The following is a 9,563-nucleotide window of genomic DNA, read 5'->3' on the forward strand; positions in this document are numbered from 1 at the left end:
CAGGTTTGCTGACTCTCCAGTTTGTCCATTTTTCGCTTCTACACTAAGTATCCACAACTTAAAGCAATGTAACACTGCGATTTCAGGCAGACAAGATGAGGTGGCTCTGAGCAGACTTTCCAAAAGTTCAAGCCACTGCTGATTACTGTTTGCTCTGCTGCTTCTCTTGCCCTGTGCAGCTGACAAGGAACTCAGTAAATAAATAGCCTCTGACCACCAAGTTGGGGGTGTTGTGTAAATACTGGGCCTTCTCACCAGGAAAACAACTTTGATGGTGAACAGCTCTGAGGACAGAGTAGATTTACCTTGGAACAGCACCATGACCATGAACAGCTCACCCTCCCTGTTTAGACCAGAGTGCTGTTCCTAAATCACAAATGTGATCTGAGGTTTTCTGGTAGACCAGCACTTCTCAGACTTCAAAGTGTCCATGAATCCCTGGGGATCTTCTCACATTGCATATTGTGTTTCTGTAGGTCTTGGGCAGGACCTAAAAATTCACATTTCCAACCAAACTCCCAGGTGATGCTGATGTTGCCAGTCCCCAACCAAACTTTGAGTAGCATGGCTATAAGAAACCCTTCTCTGCTTCCCCACTGCTGTCATGCTCAAGTCTGGGCTTCTGACTGTGGCCCAACTTGACCTAGCCCCTACCTTTCTCTGGCCTCCTTTTTCATTCTTATTACTGAATGTTCCCCTCATCAACAAAGAGCTCATAGCCGGAAAATATAAATCACTCCTACAAATTAGCAAGAAAAAAGACAAACAGCCCAGTAGAAAAATGGATGAAAACCTTAAATAGGCCCTTCGCAAGAGGATACCCAATGGCAAGTAAATATATGAAAAGGCACTCAATCTCATTAGTAATTAGGTTAAATGCAAATTAAAAATACAATGATATATCAAACAAACTGACAATGCCAAGTGTTGTTTAGGGTGTCGTTGTTGTTGTTAGGTGCCATCAAGTCAGTTCCGACTCATAGTGACCCTACGTACAACAGAACGAAACACTGCCCGGTAGTGCGCCATCCTCACAATCGTTGCTATGTTTGAACCCATTGTTGCAGCCATTGAGTCAATCCATCTCATTGAGTGTCTTCCTCTTTGTCACTGACCCTCCACTTTACCAAGTATGATGTCCTTCTCCAAGGACTGATCCCTCCTGATAACATGTCCAAAGTATGTGAAACGAAGTCTTACCATCCTTCTTTCTAAGGAGCACCCTGGCTGTACTTATTCCAAGACAGACTCATTCATCCTTCTGGTAGTTCATGGTATATTCGATATTCTTTGACAAGACCATAATGCACAGGCATCAGTTCTTTGGCCGTCCTTATTCACTATGTAGGTTTCATATGCATATGAGGCGACTGAAAATACCAAGGCATGAGTCAGGCACACCTTAGTCCTCAAAGTGACATCTTTGCTCTTGAACACTTTAAAGAGGTCTTTTGCAGTAGATTTGTCCAACGCAATACATTGTTTGGTTTCTTGACAGCTGCTTCCCTGGGCATCGATTATGGACCCAAGTAAAATGAAATCGTTGACAACTTCAGTCTTTTCTCCCTTTATCATGATATTTAGGATGTAGACCCAAGAAAATCTCATACACTGCTGGCTGTACAACCACCTTGGGAAACACTTGGGTTTTATCTATTAAAGTTGAATATAGACATCTCCCTCAGGATGAACCACTCTTGGGCCACAAATTGGCTGTTGTTGGGCCCCTGTTTTGGTGGCATGGTTGTTTTTACAAGTAAAGTTATTGGAGTTAAGTTGGAAGTCCAGGCATCATCAGAAAAACCCAGACATGCTGCATAGAATCCCCACACCGTGGTCCAGCTCTCTTGCAGTGAACCTACTCATCCCCACCCCACCATACACTCACACCTTGCTCATACCTATCAGAGCCAGGCCTGCCAAGGCTGTTAAATCCAGAACAGTGGTGTGGTGGACAACTCTTACACTTTATCTACCCCACATAATTTTCTTTCTGGAACTGTGGATGCACCACTTAGTGAGGCTGTCAATCAAGTGGTCCCGCATCCTTGGCCACAGAATGGGCACATGACTCAGGCCAGCCCATCATCGTGATCATATTGTAGTGATTCACAAATAATTCAGATTTATTTACTCCACAGATTGAATAATCAGGTATATCTTTGGCCTAGGAAGGCTGTGAAAAAATGACTGAGACACTAAAGCTCTATGGCACTAATTTGGGAATCTCTGCCATATTGGTTGGTTTGGGCATAAGGCACACGGCTGAAATCAGGCCAAGCAGAGCCATTCTTAGGACTTGCTGTAGAAATTGGAGAGCTGCACTGCCTCCTCCCTGGAGTTGCTGGCTGTAGGGAAAATGTAAATCTAGATCTCTACTTACCTGAAATATTTAGAATAGGCAAATGAATAGTGACCAAAGTTCCTTAGTGGTTACCAGGGGTAGGAGAGAGAAGGGGAGGTGGAGTCATTGCTTAGGAGGTGCTAAATTTTTTTCTTATTGAAAATTTTCTTAATATTTCGTTACATTTTTGATGAAAATATACACATCAAAACATGCTCCCATTCAACAATTTCTACACTTAATGTTCAGTGACATTGCTTATATTGTTCACATTGTATCAATATTCTCATTATTTCTGTTCTAGTTGTTTCACTTCCATTAACTGACACTCACAGGATGGAGGGCACTGAGTTTTGTTAAAGGTGATGAAAAAACTTGGAAACAGTGGTGATAGTTGTACAACACGATGAACATAATTAGTGTCACTGAATTGTACACTTAAAAATGCTGGAATGGAAAATGTTTTGTTATTTTTTTTTTACCACCAAAAAAAAAAAAAAAATCTCGATCCCTGGTGGCCTTCTTCTCCACTATGTATGAATTTTTTTCCTGAGAATGACATCTGAGGGGGAGATAGAATCCTGATAATATCACTTGAGCTCCTAGAACCAGCCATACCTAAAACAGATCTACTCCTGGACTTTTCATTTATATGAGTCAATAATTTTTTTTTTAACCAGTCAACATTCCTAACTTCTGGCAATATAAATTAACTCAAACTAGTTTAATCAGGAAAAAAAATCTTAAAGAATATTAGGTATCTCAGAGACCCTCTAGGACAGAGAGAAAATATCTGGAGGCAATGCCAACCAGGAACCACATCCAAAATCACACTGGAAAAATGGCTCAATGGGAAGCGCCACTGGGCAGACACTCGGACTGCAGCACCATCATCACCAGTGCTGGACTTGACCGCTAGAACCTCTTCCACTGTTGACTCTGGAAACAGGGCGTAGCTGCTACCATTATCACCAGAATAGATTCTGGATGGATCTTACACTTCGAAGTAGGCTAATGTGAGTGCATCTGTTTGGTAGACTCTGCATCAAGAGAGGCTGGGAATGAGTATCTTATTTCTGTAGTGAGGGGCAATCTCTCTATCCCATCAAGATTTATAATGCAAGGAACTCCCCCAAACATAGGAAAAGTGTTTAAAGGGCAGAGCATTCAAAAAGAATAACAAATGTCCACTGCAGTTACACTCTTTGGCTGCCCAACATCAAAACACACACACACTTAAACAAAACAAAGTAACAGAAAATTGTTTTTTCTTTATACAGTAAAACCTGCAAAATGCAGGAACTGTATCAGGTAGACACCTGTCAGAGAAGGAAAATTCAAGTGCTTTCCACTAAAAGGAGTGATAGAAAAGTGATAAGGCTTCACCCTGTCAAAGGTGGAAAACTGTGACACCCAGAAAAACAAGGTGGCCCCATTAAGTTCTGGCTCTTACAGATTTAAACTGTATATATTACCCCCATACAAATAACAATAATCATTTTTCAAAAAGGGCCTGAGACATATCAATCATTGTATCCACTTCCAAGTCCAGTTTACAATTTCAAGTTCAGAATAGGTCACATGCCTTTACTCTACCTTCTATGGAGGCTGAAAAAGTAAGCTTGTGGTTCAAGTGCTGGATGATCAAAATGCTTTACAAATGTCCACTAGAGTCAGTCTCAGTCTCTCTCCATACCCCTAACCCCCACTCCTGCAATTACTTATAAATAATGCCTGGCATTCAGACAAAAATTAAAAAAAAACTAAATTCTGAAAACAAAGAGAAGAATAATAGAAACAGGCCCACAGGTGATTAAAATAAGGAGTAAACAAACAGGAATTTTAGAATCATTTTTATTAAAATATGGAAGAAATTAGAAGAGAAAATGGACAATTACTCCAGAATCTCTTTTTTTACTGAAAGAATCAAGTGGAAATAATAAACTATAAAAATACTATAACTAAAATAAAGGATTCAGCAGATGGTTTAAAAATCCAGATTGAAACACAGAGGGGAAAAAAGAATAAAAACTAAAGAACACGTAACAGAGCATATGAGATCAGAGGAACACCGTGAAAAGTCTAAAATCCATGTGCTTGGAGCTCCAGAAAGATAGAAGAAATAAAATGGTGCAGAAATTAATTTTTTAAAATGCTGTCTAGAATTTTTTTTAATTAATGAAAGACATCGAGCCAAGGATTCAAGATTCTTTATGAGTCCCAAGCAAGAAAAATTACACAAAGAAAACTCACCAAACCATTCCAAATCAAAGAAAAGTCTGAAAAGCAGCCAGACAAAAAAGATGCATTACCTTTAAAAAAGCCACAATAAGACTGTAGGCTGACTTTTCAACAGAAATTAGGATCCAGAGAGACAAAGAAATAACATGTTTAAAGTGCTGAAACACAGTAATTGACAACCTACAATTCTATACATGGTGAAGATAGCTTTAAAGAATAAGTAAAAATAAATAAGTCAAACAAAACGAGAGGATATGTTGTTAAGATGCCTGTATGACATGAAATATTAAGGGGAGTTTCCCATGACAGGAAAAATTATTCCAGATGGAGGCATGGAAAGTCAGAAGGGCAAGAAGAGCCTTGCAAAGATTAAGTAATATAAGGGCTAATTTAAGGTGGACTGTAATATGTGAAGGATGCATATCATAATCTCTAGGATTACTACTAGAAGAAGAATAAAAAATGTATAACAAGCTAATAGAGAAAAATATGAAATAATAAAAAAAACTTGATTAATTCAAAAGAAGAAATAAAAGAACAACTTGGACAAACAAAGAATAAATAAGATGTTAGGTTTAAGCCAACTGTGTTAGAGATTACATTAAATGAAAATGAACTACATAAATAAAACTGTTCAAATAAAAGGCAAAGATTGTTAAACTAGATTAAAAAAGCAAAGTTTTACTATATGCTGTGTACAAGAGACAAAAATTTGAAGGTAAAAGAGTGGATAAAGATATCTTACAGACACTAATCAAGAGAAAGTTAGAGTGGTTTAGTAATCACGCACAAAGTAGACTTATGGCAAGAAACGTAAATAAAGAGAAACTTTTCATAATGATAAAATGGTCATTTCAACAGGAATATGTAATGATCCTAAATTTACATATGCCTAATACCACAGTTTCAAAATATATAAAGAAAATCTACAATTGGAGTAGATTTTAACAGGCCTCTCTCAGTAACTATAAAAACAATAAAAAAGTCAGCAAAGATACAAAAGATGTGAATAAATGATTAACCAGTCTGACTTAGTTGACATATAGAGAACACTCCACCTACAACTATAAAATACACATTCTTTGCAAGTCCACGTGGAACATCTACCTAAACAGATTATATGATGGGCCATAAAGCAATCTCAACAGATTCCAAAGCACTAAAATCATTCAGAGTATGTACTGTAACCATAGCAGAGTTAAAGGAGAAATCAGTAACAAAAAGATAACAAGAAAAATCCCCCAAACATTGGAAAATTAAGCAACTTACTTCTAAATACCCTATGGGTTAAAGTAGAAATCACAATGAGATTTAGAAAGCATTTTGAACTAAGCAATAATGAAAACTTGACATACCAAAACTTGTGTTACACAATAAAAGTAGTGCTTAAAAGAAAATTTGTATTTCTAAATGCAAATATTAGAAAAGAAGAAAGTTTGAAAAGCAATGATCTAGGCTTCCATTTTAAGAAGTCAGAAAAGTAGGACTAAACTCAAAGAAGGCTGTGGACCACAGCCTTCAGTATGGATTACATCTCAACATAAAGAAAACAAAAATCCTCACAACTGGACCAATAAGCAACATCAAGATAAACGGAGAAAAGATTGAAGTTGTCAAGGATTTCATCTGACTTGGATCCACAATCAACACCCATGGAAGCAGCAGTCAAGAAGTCAAAAGACGCAGTGGATTGGGGAAAGCTGCTGCAAAGGACCTCTTTAAAGTGTTGCAAAGCAAAGATGTTACCTCAAAGACTAAGGTGGGCCTGACCCAAACCATGGTATTTTCAATCACATAATATGCATGTGAAAGCTGGACAACGAATAAGGAAGATCAAAGAAGAAGTGATGCCTTTGAATTGTGGCCTTGGCGAAGAATATTGAATATGCCGTGGACTGCCAAAAGAATGAACAAATCCATCTTGGAAGAAGTACAACCAGAATGTTCCTCAGAAGCAATGATGGTGAGACCTTGTCTTACACATTTTGGACATGTTGTCAGGAGGGCTCAGTCCCTGGAGAAGGACATCATGCTTGGTAAAGTACACGGTCAGTGGAAAAGAGGAAGACCCTCAACGAGATGGGTTGACACAGTGGCTGCAACAATGGGCTCAAGCATAACAACGATTGTAGGATGGCACAGGACCAGGCAGTGTTTTGTTCTGTGGTACACAGAGTCGCTATGAGTCGGAACTGACTCGATGGCACCTAACATCAACAAACTCAAAGAAGAAGGATGGACGGAATTAAGAGCAGAAATAAATGAAATGGAAAACAAATGTAAAATAGACAATACTAGAAGAGCCAACTCTTGGTTATTTCAAAATATTAATGAAATTGATAAACTTGTAGCAAAACTGATCAAGAACAAAAGACAGAAAACAAGTTACCAACATCAGAACATAGGAGAATATATTCATGACCTTGGGATACGCAAAGATCTAAATAAAAAAAAAGGGGGGGCCTGCCATCCAGTCGATTCCCACTCATAGCACCCCTATAGGACAGAGTGGAACTGCCCCATACGGTTTCCAAGGAGTGGCTGGTGGATTTGGACTGCCGACCTTTTGGTTAGCAGCTGAGCTCTCAGCCACCGCGCCACCAGAACTCCAATAGAAAGATTAATAGGACACAAAAAGCACTGATAATAAAAGAAAAAGAATTACAACTTGGACTTCACTGACATTAGGAATTTCTGCACATTAAAATATGTCAGTCAGAGAACACATTTTGGAAAGCCCCACGCCTCAGCCATGGCTGAGATTCGGACCACATTGGAGAAGGTGTAAGCCATACTGAAGGATGAGATTCAGACCACACTGGAGAAGGTGTAAGCCATACTGAAGGCTGTAGTGTTTGATATTCATCTGTAAGTGCTTCAAGTCCTCTTCATTTTCAGCAAGCAAAGTTGTGTCATTTGCATATTGCAGGTTGTTAATGAGTCTTCCTCCAATTCTGATGCCATGTTCTTCTTCCTATCGTCCAGCTTCTCAGATTATTTGCTCAGCATACAGACTGAGTAAGTATGGTGAAAGGATACAACCCTGATGCACACCTTTCCTGATTACTCACTTTATCCACATCATTCACCAGAAAATTGCCTCCAGGGGTGCTCTTGAACTCTCTGGGGTAACTGTCACTAGGTGTCTTACCTGCTGGCTGAACTCCACAGGAACAAGAAAAGGAAGCCACACCAGCACCAGTAAGAGAAGCCTCTTCCTCCTGGAGCCATCTGGCAAAGAGGGTCTGGCTCCAGGATCATATGCAGAGCACGAAGGATGAATTTGGCACTGAGAGCCAGGAAGTTGACAGGTGGCACAGTGACAAAATGTCAACGCTTGGGAATCTGTGTGAGGGTATACAGAAGTTCTCTGAACTATTCATGAACTCTTCCGTACATTTAAAATTATTCCTAAATTTAAAACTAAATGTAAATAAGAGAAACCCTTAGGCTGAAAATGGGCAAAATCAGACACTGGGGGAGATGACTTTCTTGTACTTTAGAAATTTCATTTGACTTTAGAAGAGAATTTTATTTTGGACTTGGATTCTTTCACATTTTAAAAGATTTTGATTTCTTGGAAATTTTAACTCATGAGGGCAAAACAATTGGATTTCAGGCTAATTTCTGTGAGCTTTAATTTGCGGAGAGATTACATTTTTAGACATTAATATTTCTCCCTGGGAAATTCACAAGATGATGAGGATTTATATTCAAAATATGGGACTTCTTAACACTAGTCTATTGGAATATCTTTATGTTGAATCTTGTTCTCTTTGTAAAATCTCGGAAGAGCTATATTGGATGTGGTTCAACACGATTTGAGCTGGTAAATGGGAAAAGAGGGTAGATTTTCAACCTTGGGTATAGCAAGGCTTTGGAGTTAATTAATGTTTGATCTGACCCATTTCAGAACCTCTTGGCAGCAAACTGTACCCTGCCCACCAGCACACCCAGAAGATTCAAACACTAGCAGTGACTGGCACTGAGGAGAGCGGCATGGTGAAGGAGAGAGCAGGGCTGTTGTGATAGACGGCTGATTTCCACACCCCTGGATGACCACAGACTTAATGGTGAAGTCCAGTGCTTAAGTATAAGAAAGTTAGGAAGCAGTGGGAAGGATCACTTGTTCTCCATCAGAGTAAAACCTCTGACCCCTCTCTGTCCTCTCGCTCACTAACTCTAAGGAAGGATAAGTGAGTTACAGGGTAGACAGTTGGCAGGAAAGAGCTGGCATTGTTTGAGATCTGCTGGCCTGCTCAGAGCACTCTGTGTGCTGTGCTCCTAAGCTCTGCAGGGCAGGCCTGAGGTTGTCCAGTACTGTGTAGGACAGGGTGGACAACAACATCTAATTGAGAAATGGAGGATTAGCAAGTCCACTCCATCAGTCAAGCCAAACACAGGTAACTTTAATAAAGCTGATACCTTCACCTCCATCTGCCTGATTTCTAGTCTACCTCATCATTGCTTTTGATCTTGAGTGGAATAAAAACAACAACAAAAAAACCAACCCCCTTGCCCTTGAGTCAATTCCGATTCATAGTGATTCCATAGGACAGAGTAGAACTGGCCCATAGGGGTTCCAAGGAGCGGGTGGTAGATTCGAATTGCCGACCTTTTGCTTAGCAGCCATAGCTCTTAATCACTGTGCCACCAGGGCTCTGAGTGGAGTACAGGATTGCCATTTAAAGGGGTACCATTTATACCAACTCATCATTCAAATGCCCTTCATCTTTTCTTATTTTGTTGTCGACATCAGCATTAGAGCCATAACACAAGGGATCCATATGGTTACAAACTTTCTATGGTGTTGTTGCTGCTGGGTCAGCTCCCACACATGGTGACCTTATGTATAACAGAACGAAACACTGCTGGGTCCTGTGCCATCCTCGTGATTGTCGACACGTCTGAGCCCATTGTTGAGGCTATTGTGTCAATCCATCTCAGTAAGGTTTTCCCTCGTTTTGCCGACCTTCTA

The sequence above is a fragment of the Loxodonta africana genome, chromosome 4, assembly GCF_030014295.1.
Source record: "Loxodonta africana isolate mLoxAfr1 chromosome 4, mLoxAfr1.hap2, whole genome shotgun sequence".
In the NCBI taxonomy this organism is placed as follows: domain Eukaryota; kingdom Metazoa; phylum Chordata; class Mammalia; order Proboscidea; family Elephantidae; genus Loxodonta; species Loxodonta africana.